This window comes from Schistocerca americana, chromosome 11, assembly GCF_021461395.2.
Source record: "Schistocerca americana isolate TAMUIC-IGC-003095 chromosome 11, iqSchAmer2.1, whole genome shotgun sequence".
Lineage (NCBI taxonomy): Eukaryota > Metazoa > Arthropoda > Insecta > Orthoptera > Acrididae > Schistocerca > Schistocerca americana.
Genome location: NC_060129.1, coordinates 187,191,753 through 187,212,510, shown reverse-complemented (window position 1 = coordinate 187,212,510; position 20,758 = coordinate 187,191,753). Strand labels below are relative to the sequence as shown.

The 20,758-nt window shown below is 41.6% G+C and overlaps 1 protein-coding gene across 4 annotated transcripts in view; it reads right to left on the bottom strand.

Moving 5' to 3' along the window:
- LOC124553908 (zinc finger protein 708-like) overlaps positions 1-20,758 on the bottom strand; it is a 90,322-nt gene that overhangs the window by 50,953 nt on the left and 18,611 nt on the right. The window lies entirely within an intron of this gene.

Here is a 20,758-nt window from a genome sequence, read left to right as displayed (position 1 = left end):
TGTCCATGTTCACTTCCATACATGGCTACAATCCATACAAATACTTTCAGAAAAGACTTCCTGACACCTAAATCTACACTCGATGTTAACAAATTTCTCTTCCTCAGAAACGCTTTCATTGCCATTGGCAGTCTACATTTTATATCCTCTCTACTTCGACCATCATCAGTTATTTTGTTGCCCAAATGGCAAAACTCCTTTACTACTTTAAGTGTGTCATTTCCTAATCTAATTCCCGCAGCATCACCCGATTTAATTCTACTACATTCCATTATCCTCGTTTTGTTTTTGTTGATGTTCATCTTATATCCTCCTTTCAAGTCACTATCCATTCCGCTCAACTTCTCTTCCAAGTCCTTAGCTGTCTCTCACAGAATTAGAATGTCGTCAGCGAACCTCAAAGTTTTTATTTCTTCTCCATGGATTATAATTCCTACTGCCAATTTTTCTTTTGCTTACTTTACTGCTTGCTCAATATACAGAATGAATAACATCGGGGATAGGCTACAACCCTGTCTCATTCCCTTCCCAACCACTGCTTCTCTTTCATGTCCCTTGACCCTTATAACTGCCACCTGCTTTCTGTACAAACTGTAAATAGGCTTTCGTTCCCTGTATTTTACGCCTGCCACCTTCAGAATTTTAAAGAGAGTATTACAGTCAACATTGTCAAAAGCTTTCTGTAAGTCTACAAATGCTAGAAACGTAGGTTTGCCTTTCCTTAAGCTTTCTTCCAAGATAAGTCGTAGGGTCAGTATTGCCTCACATGTTCCAACATTTCTACGGAATCCAAACTGATCTTCTCTGAGGTCGGCTTCTACCAGTTTTTCCATTCGTCTGTAAAGAATTCGTGTTAGTATTTTGCAGCTGTAACTTATTAAACTGACAGTTTGGTAATTTTCACATCTTCCGACACCTGCTTTCTTTGGGATTGGAATTATTATATTCTTCTTGAAGTCTGAGGTTATTTCGCCTGTCTCATACATCTTGCTCACCAGTTGGTAGAGTTTTGGCAGGGCTGGCTCTCCCAAGGCTATCAATAGTTCTAATGGAATGTTGTCTACCCCCCGGAGCCTTGTTTTGACTTAGGTCTTTCAGTGCTCTGTCAAACTCTTCATGCAGTATCATATCTCCCATTTCATCTTCATCTACATCCTCTTCGATTTCCATAATACTGTCCTCAAGTACATCGCCCTTGTATAGACCCTCTATATACTCCTTCCACCTTTCTGCTTTCCCTTCTTTGCTTAGAACTGGGTTTCCATCTAAGCTCTTGATATTCATGCAAGTGGTTCTCCTTTCTCCAAAGGTCTCTTTAATTTTCCTGTTGGCAGTATCTTCCTTACCCCTAGTGAGATAAGCCTCTACATCCTTATATTTGTCCTCTAGCCATCCCTGCTTAGCCATTTTGCACTGCCTGTGGATATCATTTTTGAGACGTTTGTATTCCTTTTTGCATGCTTCATTTACTGCATTTTTATATTTTCTCCTTTCGTCAATTAAATTCAATATTTCTCCTGTTACCCAAGGATTTCTACTAGCCCTCGTCTTTTTACATACTTGATCCTCTGCTGACTTCACTACTTCATCCCTCAAAGCTACACATTCTTCTTCTACTGTGTTTCTTTCCCCCGTTCTTGTCAATTGTTCCCTTATGCTGTTCCTGAAACTCTGTACAACCTCTGGTTTACTCAGATTATCCAGGTCCCATCTCCTTAAATTCCCACCTTTTTGCAGTTTCTTCAGTTTTAATCTACAGTTCATAACCAATAGATTGTGGTCAGAGTCCACATCTGCCCCTGGAAATGTCTTACAATTTAAAACCTGGTTCCTAAATCTCTGTCTTACCATTATATAATGTATCTGATACCTTTTAGTATCTCCAGGGTTCTTCCATGTATACAACCTTCTTTCATGATTCTTGAACCAAGTGTTAGCTATGAGTAAGTTGTGCTCTGTGCAAAATTCTACTAGGCGGCTTCCTCCAATTTCTTACCCCCAATCCATATTCACCTACTACGTTTCCTTCTCTCCCTTTTCCTACTACCGAATTCCAATCACCCGTGACTATTAAATTTTCGTCTCCCTTCGCTATCTGAATAATTTCTCTTATTTCATCATACATTTCTTCAATTTATTCATAATCTGCAGAGCTAGTTGGCATATAAACTTTTACTACTGTAGTAGGCGTGGGCTTCGTGTCTATCTTGGCCACAATAATGCATTCACTATGCTGTTTGTAGTAGCTTACCTGCACTCCTGTTTTTTTATTCATTATTAAACCTACTTCTGCATTACCCGTATTTGATTTTGTATTTATAACCCTGTATTCGCCTGACCAAAAGTCTTGTTCCTCCTGCCACCGTACTTCACTAATTCCCACTATATCGATCTTTAATCTCTCCATTTCCATAACCAGTCAATTCTCCATCACTCCAGCTGCTAGTGGGACACAATGTTAATGATCAGTGGTGAAATAAGGTATCCACCATCACACACTGCATCTTGGCTCTAGTTGTAGATACACGTCAAGACTTGGGGACTCTACCAAGATGGGACTAAAAGCATTACATTTGTGAGCTTTTAACCTTGGCTAGCAGGATTGAAGCTAGGTAGGCTTGTAACCCTCTGAAAACTCTCAAGGGATCTGCACCTGGGACTACTCAAATGGAAATAACTTCTGATACAATTTGGCATCCCCCCCCCCCTCCCCCACTCAGGAGTCAGCAGACATGGTGCCACCAGTTGAGTTTGTTAATAACTCGTGTAATGATTAAAAAACATTATAAATTTAGACAGCATTGCCTATGGAGCACAGAAATCTGGTGCTAACTCTGATCATAACAACAGTTGAGATCACATTAACATTTGTTTATTATTACCTGTTTTGGCTTTTATTAAAGCCATCTTCAAATTCTTAAGACCCCCTACGGCTGGTGCTGGCAGCTGCTCAGTTCATGATACCATGATTGTGCACACCACCAGCCATAGCAGGCCTAAAAAAATTTGAGCATGGCTTTAACAGTCTGAAACTGATAATAATAAACAAATGTTATTGCTCTTTTAATCAATGATAAAATTATCTGGATCACTATTTTTTTTCTTAATAAGGGCCAGTTTCAGTTTGAATAGCAGGTCATCTTAAGATCTAGGTTGGTGTATGGAATAATGAGGTGAAACGACACCAAACGTTATATGAGTGTACCACTATAACACTGACACTGACAATGGTACTGCAAATGATATTAAAACATGAAATTATTTGTATGTGTTGCAGCCAGCTGCAGTTCGTCACTCGTGATAAAAATGTAACATAAAACATAATGCTACACAAAGTAAAACTGCACTTTGTACACATTTGTCAACAATCACAAAATCACGAGTATTGACAACAACATGGTGATTTTATGTAGTTGACATGACGCAATATCTTGATTGCTTCAAGAGCAGCAAATTTGTACTTCGAAAATAAAACAATATTAATGAACAAAATGACTTTTTGCACACCACTTATTGATATTTATGACAATATTCTCCAGTAAACGTACAATCCCCAGTGGCTCACTCTTCCTGTCAACGAGAATGTTTTTTCATGTCAGCCGGCCATGGTAAGATGGTGGTTGGCGCAGACTGTGGCCTGCTTAAACACACTGGTTTCTCATTTGTCACAGAACCTGCTGTAGTATGTGGTACATCTCTGTGGCCATTCTGTTTCCCATCACTATTATCTTCCAACTCAATCAATGCGTAGTATAATTGTTTCCTAAAACATGGCTCTTTTATAACCAGATTCTGTTTCCCACTTAAATCAGAGTTTCAAGTAAGACTCCTTTATTCTACAAATGGTAAGTGTTTCCAGTTCTGTTTTAAGAAATTAAGCATCAGAACAATATAAATCTGAAATGTGTGTTAACAGTACAATTTCTATCTCACAAAATACCTAAATGTACACAAAAACATACAATTTGGTTGTTAAATGTATGGTTTCACTTTTATCATGGGAGACACATTGTTTCAAATTTCAGTATCTTGCTATCAATGTCATTGCAAAAATCTCATCTTATGCCACAACCATGTCATGAAAGTGAGTTACCTGTTACAGTATTACATTATTTATAACAATTTTTGATCTGGTAGATGATTTTCCATTGACTACCGTAACACTTATTTTATTAGTGGAGATTTTAATGTTACATTTAGAAGCCAACAAAACAAGATGATAGACAGCTCTCTGAAGATTCTCTTCATTTCCTTAAATTACTATTGGATCATATGGATATAAGCAGGGAGGATTGTTTCAGAAATGAAGAGAGTAGGAATGAATTGCAAGTTGATTCAATGCACAAGAAATGGAAACAGATGGTGGGAATATATAGACAGAATGCCTGAAAGCAACTTCCAAAATTAATTCTAGATTACAAACCACAAGGGACAAGAAAGAGGTGAAGACAACAGAAGAGATTGTTAGAACATGTTGACCAGCACAGGTGAAATCACCTAACACATCATGGGAGAAGAACAAAAAGAAGAATCATGTAGTCAATTGTTCACGATTAAATGTATTAAATCAACATACTTTCTCTTTACAAGAATCTTCTTGACACTGTATTAATGTTCTGGGTATTGATGTGTACAGACCTCACATGACCGACTATGCAACTTTTCCCCTTGCATCCTCTGTACTGTTTACATAGTTTTATGTTCATTCTTGTCACTAACGAACTACACAATACAGCACTGATTGTGAATGAGTATATGAAGTATTAATGTTATTTGGAGTAGTGCTGTTTCTGTTATTTGTAGCATCACACTCCTGAGTTGTTAGGCCTCATTTTTCCTTTTCCCAATTTAGATCTGAAAGTGATCTACTGGTCAGATCAAAATATGTCATCAGTAATTTTAAAAAGATAGTGACCCATATGGTGTTTCCATTCATTATACCAATGGAGGTAATTCTTTCCTGAGACACAGTGGCAATTATGAAAGGTAAGCAGTCCATCTGTAGCCATTTCCATGTGACTTGCCATGCCAGTTGCCAGTGACTGCAGTCCCTGACTTGCAGGAGATCATGTGCCTTTTTTGTAAAGGCAAGTGAACAAATTTTCACTATTAAATATTTATGATTACATTTTCAATACACATGCCATACCAAACGACAAGGGGTGCAAGCCCCTTCCATGGAAAACACGACCACACCACAACACCACCACCTCTGAATTTGACTGTTGGCACTACAAACACTGGCAGATGATGTTCACCGGGCATTCGCCATACCCACACCCTGCCATCACAATGCCACATTGTGTACTATGATTCATCCACCACACAACTTTTTCCACTGTTCTATCATCCAATGTTTACACTCCTTACACCAAGCAAGGCGTCATTTACCATTTACCGGCGTGATGTGCAGCTTATGAGCAGCCACTGGACCATGAAATCGAAGTTTTCTCACCTTCTGCCTAACTGTCTTAGTACTTGCAGTGGATCCTGAAACAGTTTGGAACAGTGATGTCGGCCTGTATACTTTTGTGCTATGTGTGTCCCTTCACGTTTCCATTTCACTGCCATACAGCAAACAGTGGACCTAGGGATGTTTTAGAGTGTGGAAATCTCACATACAGTTTTATGACACAAGTGACAATCACCTGACCATGTTCAAAGTCCATGAGTTCTGCGGAGAACCCCATTCTCCTCTCTCACTATGTCTAATAGCTACTGAGGTTGATGATATGGAGAACCCGGCAGTAGGTGGCAGCACAATGCTTCAAATGGCTCTGAGCACTATGGGACTTAACAACTTAAGTCATCAGTCCCCTAGAACTTAGAACTACTTAAACCTAACTAACATAAGGACATCACACACATCCATGCCCGAGGCAGGATTCGAACCTGCGACTGTAGCAGTCCTGCGGTTCCGGACTGAAGCGCCTAGAACCGCACGGCCACCACGGCCGGCGCGGCAGCACAATGCACCTAATATGAAAACCATAAGTTTTTGGGTGGATACTTTTGATCATAGTGTATGTGTAGGGTAGTCCAATATTTAATCAATATCTCAAAATATAAAGTTGTGAAATAAATTTTTGGCTGTTTACAGACATGTTTGCTGCTGTTTTGTTTTGTTTAACGATGCAAAAACTACTAGGGTCATATGCGTCCTCATCAAAACTGTGAAACACGGAGAAAGAGAGAGTAGATAAAAGTGACCACACACCACTCCCAATGGACAGAAGAGAAGATATGGAGAAAGGAGTACAAAATACACCCCAGAGAAACTGATGTCTAAATTAAATGGCCTTTGCCATATCGCTATGCTGGATAAAAAGTAAAATGTAGTCAACAGTGCACACATCATTTGCTAAGTAAAAAAAAAAACAGCCAATAACTCAGACTGCAAACCCAAGTGGCCACGTAAATGGTTACAGAAGAGCATTCCCTTGGGAAATGGTAGACAGTTGAAAGTTGGGCGCAATGTGCACAAAGTGGTGGGGGAGAGCCACTTAACAAATGCTGATGGCTACAAAGGCAGTGCCCAATACACAACATAGTTAAAATGACCTCCTCATGGTAGGATGATCGAGAGGAGGTTGTCCAACCTGATGCTTAATAACCTGGCCCTTATTCCCACAAAGGGAGGACCTGTGACATTGCTGAAGAGAGACAACCTAATGACACACGGCAACACAGAGATCATCAGAGAGAATGTAAGTACTAGTGGGCTGAGGTACGAAGACTGCAGACTTGTCCACAGCATCAGCAGCCATGTTTCCTGTCAGACCGACATGACCAGAAACCTACATAGACATCACCATGGCTCCATCAAGAGTGAGCAAGTGACAGTTTTTCTAGACCCATTGCATTAAGGGATGGACAATGTACAGTGCACAGAGGCTTTGAAGGGCGCTGACAGGGTGTGCAGATGACAATCAAAAAGGCTCTTGTCACTGGACATACTCCAGCACTTGATACAGGGTGCAGAGCTCTGCTGTAGCTACTGAGCAGTGTGCTGCAAACCGATACTGAAATACATTGCCAATGATGATGGCGCACCGACACCATGGTCGGCCTGAGAACCATCAGTGTACACAAAGGTACTATCATGACGTACCATACGAGGGTCATGAAACTGAAGGCAATAAAGCAAGGCTGGAGTAGTGTCCCTAGGAAGTGAATGAAGGCCAAGATGAACATGGGCTGCCACACAATGTCAAGATGGTGAAGGATTCACACCCATTGGGAAAGTTACAGGTAGTGCAAAGTCAAGCTGCCAGAGCAAGAGTCAAAAGCGAACTCCAGGAGGTAACAGAGAAGAGGAACACGACCCATACTGGCAATCAAATGAGTCATCAATGAAGGAAGACAGGATGGGTGGCCACACATGGCAGACCTGCTGAGGAGAAAGCCACGGCAGTAGGACAACAGTAGTTTGGCAGTTTCTGCATACAGACACTCAACTGGGCTAGTGTAAAATGTCCAGTGGCAGAATGGATGCCATGCTAGTGGATAGTATTGAAAGGGTGTAAGACGGATGGATGTGCAGATGTATAAACAAAGCACCTGTAGTCTAATTTCAAGTAGACGAGGGACCAGTAGAAATCGAGGAGGGTGGCGTGATCTGCACCCCAGAGAGTACCATTGAGGACATGTAGGACATTGAGGGACTGCATACAGCAGGCTGCAGGAAAGACACATGGGAGTACCAAGTTTCCTCTCAAGCAAGAGCCACAGGAAATGCATAGTTTCAACGAACAGAAGAGCAGCAGGGCCAAGATGTAAAGACCGTGGAAAAAACCAACTGCATGCTAGAAATTCATACGAACTGTTCTGTCAGTGGAAAACAAAAGCGATTGTCGATGCTCCATGAGAAAAAACAATCGAGACATCGCTGAAGATGCCACACAATGAGACACGTCTATGGATAACGGCAATGGGTGGAAAAATCTTCAACAGAAATGGAGCTGGAGGTGCCTGGCGGGAGACAGGCCTTGTAGGGTTAATGCCAATAGCAAAGAGGACGACGCTCAGGATGGAACCCTGAGGCACACCGTTTTCCTGGAAAAAAATGTTCGACAAAATAGAACCCACATGTACCTTGAAAACTATGTCTTTTAAAAATTCCTCATGGAAATAGGGCAGGTGGACATGGAGGCCCCACGTGTAGAGAATGCAGAGGATAACAGTCCTCCAGCAGGTGTGGTAGGGTTTCTCCAATTTGAAAAAGGCAGCTACAGTTTGGGATTTCCGCAGAAAACCATTTATGACATAGCTAGAAGGAAGGTGTTTGTCCTTACCAGGCTTAGGTATGGGTACGACAGTGACTTCACTCCATTGTCTGCGAAATGTGCCCTTTGCACAGATGCGATTGTACATATTAAGCAGCAAGTGCTTGCCTGCAAGACAAAGGTGCTGCAATATGTAAACGTGAACAGCATCTGGCCCCGAGGCAAAGGATCGGGATGAAGTGAGAGCATGAACTACCTCCCTAATGTTAAAGGCGGCATTCTAGGACACCCGATTTTCAGAAGAGAAGGGTATTGCCCTAGCCACCTCTGCTCGTTTCAGATGGGGGAAAGAAAATGAATAGTGGGAAAAGCTCGAAATTTCCGCAAGATGGCGGACCAAGGTGTTACAAAATCACAATAGAGTCCATGATAGCTTGATCTGCTACTGTCAGGCCAGAAATTGGAGAATGGATCTTGGTCCCAGACAGGTTGACCCACTTTTAAAAGATCTTGTGAATGAAATCCAACAAGCTTTTTTGCTATTCTGAAGAACAAGACACTGTGCACACATCTCTGTAAGATGAATGCAGTTTGCCATCTTAGGATGATGGGTGAAAACGCGGAGAGCACGTCTCCACATGCGTATTCCATTTTGACATGCCTCTGTCTACCAAGGGACCAGGATACAGTGTGGTAAAGAGGAAGTGTGAGGAATGGAACGTTCTGCAGCAGTAAGGATAACGGTTGTGAGGTATTCTACCTGGTCATCACAACTGGGGAAACCTTGTTCATCAAAGGTCACCATGGAGGAGTGAAGCCAGTCTGCCTTAGTAAGCTGCCAATTGGGTGTGCATGCAGGTGAGGTAGGAGTACGCATATGGACAGCACACAGGAAATGGTCACTCAAGTTGGTGTCAGAAAGAACAGACCACTCGAGATGATGGGCAAGCTGGGCAGTGCAGAAGTATAGGTCCAAATGGGAATAGGTGTGCGAGAAGTCGGAAAAAATGTGGGTGCTCCTGTGTTAAGACAAAAGAGATTGAGTTGATTAAGGTCAGCAAAGTGGGCACCTCTCTGACAGGTTCTGGGAGAACCCAAAAGGGGATGGTGTGCATAGAAGTCACTGAGCAGCAGAAATGGGTGAGGTAGCTACCCACTGAGCTGAGGAAGTCTGCCCTGGTGACACGAAACGATAGCGATATATAAGTGGCACAAAGGAAGAAGGTCAAGTGAGGAAGGAAATGGCGAGCTGGAACAGCTTGAAAACGAGTAGTACGGGAGATGGGTTTACTATGAACGTCTTCCCTTATGAGCAGCATGACTCCCCCATGAGATAGAATGCTGACCTTGGAGCGAGGTCAAAACAAACCAGGAAGAAATGCGAAGCCTCAATGCGGTCATGAGGACACAATTTTGTTTCCTGAGGGCAGAGTACAGATGGATGCTGCAATTCTAAAAACAGCCGTAAATCCGCTTAGTAGGACTGAGGGCCACGAACATCCATTGGTGTCAGGATAAAGGAACAATGAATGGAAGTCATCTCAGAGACTGCCGAGTGCCATCCTGTGAAGACTCACTGCTACAGGGCACAGAACCAGGAGGATCCTGTTCCATTTAGTCTACGGAAGTGTCGGCTTTGTTATGCTGCCGGCCTTCAGAGTCCAACGTAGAGAGATAGCCGGTAGTGCACACCGGCGACACACAGGCCGGCCAGCCAAGGTACTATGTGGTGACACCGCTGAAGAGGATCTTTGCGTTGGTGACAGAGAATATCGTTTGCCTTTGTTGGCCTTCTTCAGATCTTTCTGCTTAGCAGAGGAAGACTCAGAAAGTGGTTGGCTGGAACAACGTATGAAGTCTTCACCGGCATATTCCTTCTGTCCTTTGCAGCCTGCCAGTTGTGTAGCTGGTGACTTTACCCCATGAGGCAAGAGTTTGGTGGCTTGTTGCACAGCTGGACGAGGGAATGGGCTGGTTCAAATGGCTCTGAGCACTATCGACTTTACTTCTGAGGTCATCAGTTGCCTAGAACTTAGAACTAATTAAACCTAACTAACCTAAGGACATCGCACACATCGATGCCCAAGGCAGGATTCGAACCTGCGAGCGTAGCGGTCGCTCGGTTCCAGACTGTAGCGCCTAGAATCCCACGGCCACTCCGGCCGGCTGATGAGGGAATGACGATGCTCCCTTGACACTGGGCGATTTCACAATCTCAGAGATGAATTTCAGCTATCATGTCTGCGTGGCTGTGTCCTTCATGGAGTGATACTTAGCAAGAACAGTACTGCAAGTACCAGACAGTAGAACAAAGGGTTTGTGACTGGCCAATAACTTTTGAGCGACTGAGTGAGGAACATATTCCTTTAGTTGGATGTCCTGGACAGCCTGCTCATTGAGATACATGGGATAGTTTCAAGAGGCAGCAGCACTGTGACCAATGCTGTTGATACGGCAAGGAGAAGAAGGCAGACAATTGCCCTTGTGCGCATCCCTACCACAGGTTACACATTTGGCCAGATGTCTGCAAGACATTCGAGAGCGGTTGAAATGATGACACTGGTAGCAGCGCATCAGGTTTGGAGCGTATGGTTGGACTGTGGTAACTTCATAGCCTGCTTTGATCTTGGACGGAAGCACCACTATCAAAGCTGAGAAAAAGTGTGTGTGTGTGTGTGTGTGTGTGTGTGTGTGTGTGTGTGTGTACTAAGGAGGCACCTACTTTCATCACCCAATTGATGGCAATGACACCCTGGTCAGAGAGGTATGTTTGGATTTCGACCTCGGTCAGATCATTGAGCAGCCTACACAACCACCGAAAGAATTCACAGTTCTATAGGCCTCAGCACAAACAGGATGTCACAGAGAAGCGAAGCGGCAAGCAGTTTACATTCTTGAGAATAAGGAGTACTATCCAAAAGTGAAGTGTCATTCCATAACAGAGCAGGATTTCACAGGGCTGGCAACTGCATCAACACCTTTCTGAATTAGAAATGGATTTACCATTGTGAAGGACTGACCATGTTCAGTACATGAAACCACGAGGAACCATGGTGCAGCTGGTAGGGTCTTTGAGTTGTTAGCCTCATTTCGGACACTGAAGAAGACTGGGTAGCTTTGAAAGATGAAATAGTCAAGGCAGCAGAGGATCAAGTAGGTACAAAGACGAGGGCTAGTAGAAATCCTTGGGTAACAGAAGAAATATTGAATTTAATTGATGAAAGGAGAAAATTCAGTATAAAAATGCAGTAAATGAAGCAGGCAAAAAGGAATACAAACGTCTCAAAAGTGAGGTCGAAAGGAAGTGCAAAATGGCTAAACATGGATGGCTGGATGACATGTGTAAGGATGTAGAAGCATATATCACGAAGGGTAAGATAGATAGTGCCTACAGGAAAATTAAAGAGACCTTTGGAGAAAAGAGAACCACTTGTATGAATATCAGAAGCTCAGATGAAAACCCCGTTCTAAGCAAAGAAGGGAAAGCAGAAAAGTGGAAGGAGAATGTAGAGCGTCTATACAAGGGCGATGTACTTGAGGATGATATTATGGAAATTGAAGAGGACGTAGTTGAAACCGAAATGGAAGATATGATACTGCATGAAGAGTTTGACAGAGCACTGAAAGACCTAAGTCGAAACAAAGCCCCGGGAGTAGACAGCATTACATTAGAACTATTGATAGCCTTGGGAGAGCCAGCCCTGCCAAAACTCTACCATCTGGTGAGCAAGATGTATGAGACAGGCGAAATACCCTCAGACTTCAAGAAGACTATAATAATTCCAATCCCAAAGAAAGCAGGTGTTGACAGATGTGAAAATCACCAAACTATCAGTTCAATAAGTCACAGCTGCAAAATACTAACACGAATTCTTCACAGACGAATGGAAAAACAGGTAGAAGCAGACCTCAGGGAAGATCAGTTTGGATTCTGTGGAAATGTTGGAGCACTTGAGGCAATACTGACCCTACAACCTATCTTGGAAGATAGATTAAGGAAAGGCAAACCTACATTTCTATCATTTGTAGATTTAGAGAAAGCTTTTGACAATGTTGACTGGAATACTCACTTTCAAATTCTGAAGGCGGCAGGGGTAAAATACAGGGAGCGAAAGGCTATTTACAATTTGTGCAGAAACCTGATGGCAGTTGTCAGAGTCGAGGGACATGAAAGGGAGTGAGACAGGGTTGTAGCCTATCTCTGATGTTATTGAACTTGTATATTGAGCAAGCAGTAAAGGAAACACAAAAAATTTGGGATTAGGAATTCAAATCCATGGAGAAGAAATAATAATTTGAGGTTTGCCAATGACATTGTAATCCTGTTACATACAGCAAAGGACATGGAAGAACAGTTGAACAGAATGAACAGTGTCTTGAAAGGAGGATATAAGATGAGCAGCAACGAAAGCAAAGTGAAGAGAATGGAGTGTAGTCAAATTAAATCAGTGATGCCGAGGGAATTAAATTAGGAAATGAGAGAAAGCAGTAAATGAGTTTTCCTATTTGGGAGCAAAGTTACAGATCATGGTCAAAGTAGAGAGTATATAAAATATTGACTGGCAATGGCAAGGAGAGTTTTTCTGAAGAAGACAAATTGTTAACATTGAGTATAGTTTTAAGTGTCAGGAAGTCTTTTCTGAACGTATTACTGTGGAGTGTCGCCATGTATGGAAGTGAAACATGGACGATAAATTGTTTAGACAAGAAGAAAATAGATGGTTTCGAAATGTGCTGCTACAGAGCGCGGCGTGGAGGGTACAAATTGTAGAGGGAGACCAAGAGATGAATACACTAAGCAGATTTAGAAGGATGTAGGTTGCAGTAGGTACTGGGAGATGAAGTTTGCAAGGGTAGAGTAGCATGGAGAGCTGTATCGAACCAGTCTCTGGACTGAAGACCATAACAAACAGTAGACATTGATTGTGAAGGTGATTGGCTGATTGTGAAGAAATCCCCCATGACTGCCAGTGTCTGCAAGGGCGCACTCCTTCCAACTCGAGGTCCCCTTCACATGGGGGCATCCTCACCTTGGGTGATTGTTCACACCTCAGGTAACACCTGATAGAGAGACCAATTGGCAATTTGGGAACGTAGGAGATCAGGCAACCACCCCTTCCTGGGCCTGGCTTGTACTTGCAAAACCGATCTGTTGACTCAGGGCTGGGAATTACTCGTTACCCAGATACCTGTTATGCATCAGGCATATGGACCGGCCTTCAGGAGTGCACACGGAGGAAAATGAACAACGAGGAGGAAGGATAGGAGAAGGTGAATGCAGAAAGATGATGGGAACGAGAAACAGTGAGGGACTGTTCTTATGTCAGCTAGGGACAATTCCCAGAAACACCTCAGACACTTTCCTCAAGGGAGGGGAAAAAGAATACTAAAAGTTAGACTGGGAGCACTGAAGGGAAAAGATGCTGCAAAGGTTGGGGCCCCATCGTAGTGAAGCACAAACCTGCCAGAGTGGAAGCCCACTACGGGAGCCAGTCCACACAGCTAAGTCAGTCATCTGGATAAGCTTGACACAGCTCAACCATTCCTGCTGCTGCCGTAAATAAATTACTCTGCACTAAATCTTTTCCATCGTTTTTCTTTTTTCGTCAAAACAGCCTACTGTGATAGGCAAATTAAAACGTGTACCAGCAAGGCAGACATGTAGGCAAAAATTAATTATGAAACCAACTTTTTTTTGAGGCGGTGGTAAAAACTTTTAAGACTGCCCCTCACATGTAGTGTAGAGTACAGATACAGATGTATAAATAGAATGAACATCAACCATGGGTATGTACATACACCAGATGGCCACAAAACTAACAATGTTTGAAAGGCAATTATTGTACCTTGAACACTAACAAGAACAACTTTTTATTACAAATTTTGCAAAATTGGTATCATCTTATATCCGGAGTGACTTAAGAGTCATGGGTAGGCACTGGATGTGGTTAGGTGCCAAGTCTTAGGCATTACAATTGTCTCCATACAGTTCTGGCAGCAGTAGGCCCTGCTGCCTTTATATTCAAACTGGTAATCATCTGACCCACAGTAGTATGTTGATCACCCCCACATAGCCCTTTTCTAGGTCCCATTTCTTCATCAAACACTTGAGGTCACCTTTATAGTGATTTCTGCCTGGGAAAGCATACTCTCTGTGATAATCAGTACCTCCCCCTAAATGCAGCTTATGTCAGAAACCCAAAATCTTGTTTAATCTCCAACAATGACACATCTTCCAGTAACTGCCACCTTATATTTAATGTTTGGTCCACTTACTGTGTGCTGCCCTATATAATTCTTATTTGTTTGCAGCCAACTGCTGAACCATCACAGCAACAGTTGCACTGCATTTTGCAAATACTGTCATCCCGAGTTCAATGTCGGTCACTAACTGGTCTGCAACCGACTGCTCAGGTATTGTGTCTACAGCTCTTGTACCTCGAGGAAAGAGAGATCCAGTTCTTCAGGGTCTATTCCATAGTACTGCCATGTTTATGTTTTAAGAACTGAAGTGTGTGGACATAATGGTGAAAGTGTGGTATCTGTAAAAAGCAAAGCATGCAACACCCTACACATCTTTAGATGTTATTGCTCTAGCAGTAGTTAATCATAGAACAATTTACATGAATCCACACTTTGTCAAAATAAGCCACTTGCCACTTCAGTAATATGCCTAATATTTTCATAAAAATCTATTGTAATTCGTCTGTTTGGAAAGTGTGTTGCCTTGTTTATGCATGATAATTTGTTCACACAGGTACACTGTGTAAACAAATTTCATTCATGGAACAATTTTCCTCACAAGTGGAGGCCGTGGATCATATTGGGGTTGGAGAAGAATAGATGGTAGTGTGTCTTAAGCTGCCAGCTGTCTTACAATAAACCTGTTCTCACTGTTCAGTGTCATGCAGCAACTTCATGCATGGTAACCACATGAGATGAAATTATCTACCACCTATTACAACAGTAAATGCAAAAATGTTCAAATGTACACACACACACACACACACACACACACACACACACACACACAACACACACACACCAGCCGCACAATTCATGGCTAATCCCGTAATCACGCACAGTGCAGTAAACTCACTAACACTGATAAGAGTGCTATAGTATCACAAAGGGGCTCCATAGCTCGTACATTTGATGCTACTTTCATACTTACTTTCACATTTTTCTTGGTGAAATCATGTGTTGGCCGATATGACTGAAAATAAGGGTTAAGAATGCTGAATTTGAATCTGATACCAGTTAATACCTGTAAAATTGATACAGAAAATAAATGATGCAGAATGCCCATGATGTAAGTTGTTTCTTAAATTTATTGAAAATTAAACGCACCTGTGGCAAGCTGTCCTTCATGCAATGTTCATGGTGCAATGAAAAGTAAGATAGTGATTTTCCTATCATGACATACGCTGAAGATCGCTATTGGAAAGGATGAGCCAGACAATAGGCGATTTTACTTTATTATATGAGACTCCAAACGGTAACTTCATTTTTCAGTTACGGCCCAGCCACGGCCCGCAGTGTTAGCGGCCTGTAAATTCTTTCTTCCCACTGTCTAGTAACAGGAAGTCAGCACCGAGGAAGGGCACCTTGACCACGCACCTCTCTCATGTTCTTATGAGGTAAGGCCGCCCCAGGCGTCGCTTAGCACACAACGCTCTGGTATGTTCCATGCCGCCCACACGGTTTGCTCGGTCCTGACCAATCAGGGTGGAGGAAGCCACGTGGAGCGTTGAATATACCCGGCTGCCCGTCGCCAGGCCCGCTCTCTTGTATTCTTGCTTACCCGCAAGTCGGATGCATGCCCTGTAGCAGTGAACATCTCCCGCTTCTCCCAGTCCTGCGGCGCTGTGGACTTACTTTTGGCAGACAACCACTTTCGGTAGCTTCGCGAACTATGTTTCGCCAAACTCTAAGCTCTGGCTCACCCTCACATCCCTAGGCCTATGTAGCCCCTTTCAACATGCTTTAGCCAATAAATGGCCTTTCTCTAAAAATAAACAATCATTCCATAGCGCCCACCGCCTGCCTATACGCCCATCCTGTACACTATCAATTGTCATCCAGTGTGACAGTACAGAAAGTATAGAGGAAAAGAGAAGAAAAATTCATTGTGGAGTAGGATCAAAACCACAAACCTCTTCTGTGCTACTTCACAAGGTGAAATCTTTTCAACGGGTTTAAATTTGTCGATATATGTGGAATAAACGCCGCCATGACGAATGGTTTTTGGGTGAGATACCCAGCACTTTAAATGGCAGCAGCATCAGTCTGTTCTCCTATCCGTGTCAAGACTGTTTACTAGCTCTGAAGTCCATTTCTCTTGAACATAAGCTGTCAACCTCTAACAAAGTTGGTATATCTTGTATTTTCATAACCTCACAGAATTTCTGCCATAAAACACATTTATCACATTGCCCAGGCATTCATGTTTTCCTTTGGCATAGATATTCTAATTCCACTCATCTCAGTATTACATACTTCTTGCCATAACTTGCATACAGAAAAATGCACATTTAAAATCTGCTTTGTGTATTCTGTCACCCTTTGCCTTTGTGATGCCTTTGCTTTCTCATCAACAAAAAAATTTAATTTTTAACAACAAGTTTCGACCATCCCATAGCATTGAGTACAACTTTAATGTGGCTGTGTCTAGTCATTAGAAATAGTTGATTCCTACTACTGCCAGGTATGTGGTTTACACTGCTGACTAATACATTACTTTATTTTTCAATGTGGTAGTTTAAATACTATGGCTACACAACATTGTAATTAAGACAGGAATGTCATTCTGCTTGCAAGGTAGCTAGTAGGTGGACTGCACACCTTAAGGAGGAGTTGAGGGGCAGAGCGAAAGGGTGAGGACAATGTAGTCAGAGAGAGCAGGCGAGAAGGAGACAGAAAGAGTAACAGAGGAAAGATGTAATGAGTGTGGGAGGAGAAGATGGCCTACCAGATTCGAATAAATAGGTACCCTGGCAATGTACTCAAATGGGTACTAATATACTGCTGATCACTAGTAAATTCACAATCTATGTTTATTTCAATTAGCCAATGACTTTTCTCATTCTACATGCAATATTTGTGATGTGAATGCTTGCAATATTCTCAAGATCATCCCACCCAAAATTTAGTCTAGCATCCTCACTGTTAGAATCACTGACAATATACTCCCAATGGATCTTCGAGAATATTAAAGAATATTCGAATTAATACAGCTAGTGTAAATCTGTACATAAGAAGACCTAATTTGGTGATCAGCTTTTCTAACACACATTCCCATGATTCCACCTTGTGGTACATTTTACTGTGCTCTTTGCAGAGACACTAACAGCTCTCTCCTACACTGCGTACTTCACAGCATAGCACCTACTGACCCTAACAATCATCTGTGACCTAACAGTTTGCCTCGAGTTGCAGTGTTGTGCTTTTCCTATCCACAAACCTGTTATCTCAGGTCTTCAGCCTTTGCCTCCCTACTGTTGCCCACATTTATCAAGTGAACTTTTTCCACACTCACAGCTTTAGCTCAAATGGGTTCAGGCATTTGACACACATTTCTGGACAATGTATTCTTGTTCTGGCAATCTTTGGTTTCCCCTCCCATTAGTGTCTTGCACTGGACTCAAGATCATGTCCAAGATTTTCAGCCTACAAAATTTATTTTGCATTCCCTGCCTGTATGATGCTCAAGGACTTGGTTCTAGAAAGCAACAGGGTAATATAACTAAACTCTATTCTAAATTACTTTAGGACTTGCAGCTAGAAATGAAATAGTGTGGTGAGGCATGCAATGCCAGCAGGGCACACATTCAGTCCATCCCAAGGGATAGACCTTCACCACACTGCCAAAATACTTCCCAAGCACAGTGCAGTTCAGTTTTTGGCAGCTTACTGTCCTAAGGAATCATTCAGTGCACTATGACACTGTTTGCATTCATTTCGTACAGTTATAGGGTTGAAATTTTACCTGTATTTACTGTTATTTGTTGTGGACTGTGCAGTGCTTAACAATGCCAAAAGCAGCTTCATCAAATGTTATTCAGTGGATATATCGATATCACTCTTTTTCAAAGCACTGCTATACAAAATCAAGATCAGTTGAGAGAAATAGTTTGTGCATAATCTGCCTCCACCATCAACATCTGTTCTTGATAGTGCTCCCAAATGTACTGTTGTTGATGAGAAACTTATGCCAAAATAAAAGGAGGAAATTACTGGTTTCATCTTCCGAATGTGAAAGTCAAAAATTTTAAAAAGATTGTTCATATAAATGCAATTTCTCTACATAAACTACAGTTGCCTAGATAGAAAAATTGACAGGTTGACAATGCCAGTAGAATTTGAAATGAACCCAAATTAAAGATTATGTTGCAAAACAGTGATGAAACAAGTAAAAAATGTACACTGTCCGCAGTTGGGGAACTCAGTAATGAAGCTGTTGGGAACATTACCACGGAACGTGTGGTGTAATTACCTGCAGAGCAGATATATTTTCATAAATTTTAATTCTTACTACGAAGGCTGTTGTTGGCAACTACAATCAAATGAAGTGCACCTCAGGAATTCAGCACTAATGACACTAAAGAAATCTTCATTGTTCACATCATAATTGTTGGAATTATAATGTAGTGAATGTTATCAATGCTCTTCTTACTTTCAAACAAATTTCCTTACTTGTACCTATTGTGATTTTACACACAATCATTTTCATACTATTAGAGTTAGTGATGTACTAAGGTTCTAGTGCTTTATATTCAGCTGTATGTTGTACCTATGTATCAACAGTTCTCCAGGGTGGCAAACATGAAATTCAGTGTGTAGTGGGACACACTGCACCTCTCCAGAAGAAAGAACCACCGTATCTGTTTCCTCAGGTAATGCTCTACACACCAACTTTCATGGATGCTGCAAACAACCATTTCAGCTTTTGAATTTGCCATGGTTGCGCCAAGCACAGGGTCCCCCATTTGATATATCACTGTTAATTTCTCGAGTATTATGTTGAACGTGCTTCGATGATGACGACGACAACCACCACCACCACCACCACCACCACCACCACCACCACCACCACCTTTCTCCAAGCTTGTGTGTGCACTAAATCTACTGTACATCTCTCACTCTCATTATCACCTTTGCTATTGTCCCTGCCCATCTGCTTACTATACCTAACTTTCTTGTTTTGCAACACACTCTCAGTGCTGTGCAATCATTGCCTGTAAGTACTGTGATCTTTAAGAAATGGGTTCCTTATTCTTTCATAACTTCTCCCAAATGTGTCCCATAATAAATGTGTAATTATAGTACATATCACTGCCTACATAGATATATACACACTATATAAGTCACCTAATGGTGCATGCCAGAGGGTACTTCTGGTACCACTACGTGCATTACTTCACACTTTCCAATTGCATTTGAAGGTGGTGTTTGGGAAGAACGATTGCCAGATAGCATCTATATTATCACTAATGCCTCCTATTTTGTTTCTAGAATCGTTTTGCAATATATATATCAGAATAAATAGTATACTGCCAAATCTTGCCATGTACTGAAGTACACTATACCCTTCTCAAAAAAAATTTTTTATCTACTATTTTAGAGTTGTCGGTGCTTGACGAGGTTCCACTATTGAGTACGTAACGAACATAGAAATTAACTAAACTCCATTAAAGTTCCTATTTGATATGTGTAATAGCAACATTTTTTCCCCCAACTGAGACGGAAACACACCTCACTACTTTATTCCCTGATGTCTTAACACATATCCTATCATCCTGTCCCTTCCTTTAATCAGTTTTCCCATACATTTATTTCATTGACAGTTCAGTTGAGGACTCCATATTCCTCGTAAGTTCACCTAATTTTCAGCAGCATTTTCTATGCCACATCTCAAATGTTTCACTTCTTTTCATTTTCCAATCACGTCTACCTAGTAAAAATATCAACACTCACCACAATTGATCTTAGTCCACAGAGCTGGTTACTGTCACCAAAAATAGATATCTAAGAGGTGTTACAAATTTTTGTAAAGAGCTTAAATTTAGTACACTATGGTGATTGTTAATCAAATAAATATGGAATTTCACAGACCATCACCATACTGTACTAATTTTAATGCTATTTACAAACATTCTTGCTATCACGATGTTTTCTCTTTGCAAAATTGTTTTGGATAAGTAATGTTCCATTACACTGTAAATTTATGCCATGTGTACTGGATAAACCCATTGCCTTTACACAGGGCAAACACACAATTCCAGTAATTCAGGCTGTTTTTCTATAAATACTTCAGCAAATAGAAATGTATGCCAAATACAACACTTATCAGATAACTTACTGCTTATGGATGATTGCTCTTACACTATTTCTATTGTAGAACTGTGACAGAGACAAATGAATTGACAGCTGCTGCAAAGGAGAGTCTTCTTTGGTACATTTGTTCCAAGTACGAATTTGAGGCATTCATTATTTACATGTACAATAAAATTACCATGGATTACAGTTAATAA